This window comes from Thalia democratica, chromosome 8 (genome assembly GCF_965202585.1).
Source record: "Thalia democratica chromosome 8, ktThaDemo2.hap1.1, whole genome shotgun sequence".
Classification (NCBI taxonomy): Eukaryota; Metazoa; Chordata; class Thaliacea; order Salpida; family Salpidae; genus Thalia; species Thalia democratica.
The window spans coordinates 54,294,848-54,298,140 of record NC_139172.1 but is presented as its reverse complement, the minus strand read 5'-3'; positions in this window follow the sequence as shown (position 1 = coordinate 54,298,140).

Below are 3,293 nucleotides of genomic sequence, written 5' to 3'. Positions count from 1 at the left end.
ACAATGACGTAAAAAATCAGCTATAATTTAATGAATAAGCAAATTATCTAAAAATAAAAACTATTTTAATATTGTGACATTGATTAAACTAGAGAGAGCTCAAACATTTTTTAACGAAAAAAAATGAAATATCAATGGTTAGTTTATGAAACTAAGGACTAGAATTTTTTTTTTGTCTTTTAGTTTTAACTAAAAAAGTGTTTTAAAACAAAAAGTGCTGTTGGCTTAACAAAACTACAATAACGGTGTAGTTAACTTCTTGACTAATAGTAAACAAAATAGGTGTCTAATTAACAAACATCATTACAGTTGAGGTTAAAATTTTAACTATGTTTGTAAGACTTTCAAAAATAAAATCAAACTACTTAAAACGACTTACCAGAGATGAATAGTCAAGAGAAATTGATATCTCACCAAGCGAGTTATAGTATAAAAAATGAAGCTACAGTTTGTAGGCAAAGTTTAAAAATTGACAAAGTAAAATCGTTCACACACAACGTCTAATACTTTGTCAATTTATTGTGAGAATTTAGACTAAGCTCCCTACATCATTTTTAACCAGCATTTATTAACAGTATTAGTTTTTTATTATTTATTCATTGTTCTTTTTTTTTTATTGATTGCTAATTATTTCTTATTATTACTATGTATATAAAACTAGAATTATTTATATAATATAATGAAATTGTTTCCGCTCAATCTTGTAAAAGAAAGTACTTTTTAATTATTGACATATATTCTATTTAAAAAATCTAAAACTGTTCTGAAATTTCAGAAATAAATTTTGTAAAATAATTGTTGACTTAAATTTGTAATTTTAATTGGCTATTTTCGAAGATTTCTGCATTAGTGTTTGAAGTCTTAAACATATTTCTAATACGATTCTATAGAGGCTTTTTAAGTTTTTGACATTCAATGGTTGGTAGTTAGGATGTTTGAACTTACATTAAAACAGATCGATTGTATTTTAATAAGAAATTAGTGATTAGATACAAGATTTGGACTCGGATTCGGTCGAATCTGAAACTTTGGATTCGGTAGACCACTTTTAACTTTTTGAATTTTATTCAATTGTTTGTCAAAAGTTAATTTAAATGTAAGAATAATTAATGATTTCACGCTTGAGTTGATAAAACAGTGCTTTTTTACACTTCTCAATTTTGATTTAGAGTTTTGCACACAGTATAAAAACTATGACAAGTTATTTTTGTTAGACTCTCAAACAAAATTAAGTACATAGTCAAGGCATTTAATCTCAGCTTTTTGGATAACTGATTTTACTAATTCAACATATGTTTAGTTTTTATGTTTGCTCGTGAACCTATATCGGTTCAAATAAAATTTTGGCTTTTGCTTACGAGAATACAAAAAATAAATATATTTGTAAGAATTATTTATTTCATTTTAGTAAGGTTTTCCTCAAATTACCTTAGTTTAGTGAAATCTTATCTGCATAGATCAAGCCTTACCAGGATGTTTTTTCTCAACATCTCTATTAAAGTTATCTGGAAAGCTTAAGATAAATATTATCTAGATAAGTTTATGGAGTTTATTGTTGAAAGGTCTTGCTTACAAAGACCATTTAGTTTTTTTAAGTATCTTTTGTTTGATCAACATGGTTTTGAGTCTCCATTTAGATGTTATTGATTATTTGTTTAATTGAGAGATAAATGATTTGTGAAGAAATTGACTTATATATTTTATTTTTTTTATTATAGACAAGTTATAGACAAGATTAAAACAAATATTTTTTTTATCAAATGAAAAAAAAATGTAGTTATTCTAATTAGTAATTTGTTTAAGAGTTTTATGATTTCATATTTACAGTTATTCTAATTTATTTTAAACAATTAAAGTTTTGACTAAATGTGCAATGGTGTTCGTTATTATGATAGTTGTTTTCGGTATAAATCTATAATAAAACTTTTGTCTTAAGAAGACAAAGATGTATGAGGCTTTTTGATTCAAAATACTTCTCAGATTTACGTTTACTTACCAATTACTGAATACCTGATAACGATCTAAATTTTCGAGGGCAAGTTTTCAATTAACATTTGATTTTTTTCATATGAAACCATTAAAAATATCTACAAAAATGTTTACGTCATTTTAAAATTACCACAAACTCTGCAAACAATCGTTTGTATAAAAATTAAACAGAAAACTAACAATTGAGAGGCTACATCGGTTGCAAATTTGTACAGCTATTCTAGTTAGCTGAATTAATTTATTGAGTTTTTTTATTAGGTTGCCCTGGGAATTTAACTTCAAACTATTTCAAACTGTATAAAATAACGAAACCTATATAAAAATAAATGAACCTTGTTTTAAAACTTTGTCAAATTTTTCAAATACATGTTTGTCTAATAAATTAAAACATTTTAAATTAAAATGGTTTCGTTTATTTAATAGTTTTTACAGTTTTTCTTAAATAGCCGTAATAAAGTTTTAAACAGTCTTTAATCATCGTAATTGACCTCGAAAATTTTTTCAAACTTAAATTTTTTATGATAATTGTATTAAAAAAAGTAAACAAATACAAAATGTGAGCTTCTTTTTAAAAGCTTGTACTGCTATTACAAATAGGTAATTATTAATAATCTTTTAATATTGCTCGTGATTTTTATTTGAACCATGTACTAACTTAAAAAGGAAAAAACCTAAGTAATTTTAAATATTTAAACAAATTTTGCGAACTATTGTATGTATATAAAATGCAAAATAACGAAAAAAAAATTACTGTTATATTTTTTAGGTTTCTAGAGTTATACGAGTTAGCTGGATTTATGTATTAAATATCAATTATTTCTTTTCTTTCTTTAAATTTCAGTTTTATTTTTTTTTCATGTAAGTTAACTTACTAAAACATTTGGTATGTCATTTTAATATTCAAAAGAAAAAGCAAATTAAAATGCAACTTTAATTTAACTTTTTCAAATTTAATCTAGTTACCAATTTTTAAAATTGATTTTTTTTATCTATAACTTGTAAAAAAAGTCTATACTGTAGTTTATTGAAAGAAATAAAAATACGCTGTAGTAATATTTCATCCTAAGACGTGGCACACGAAAAACCATTTGGTTATTGAGTCGCACACCACGGATACTTTTTAGTTTCACGCAACTTATCATATTATTTATAATACCAAGCGTAGTGATACATAATATAACTTTCAAAACAATAATAAACTATGTTTATACATTTTTATATACTTAGTACTTTTGAAACAACCAAAATGTATAGATATTTATTTTGAATATAAAATTGAGTATTAGAAACATTTTAAATAAAAA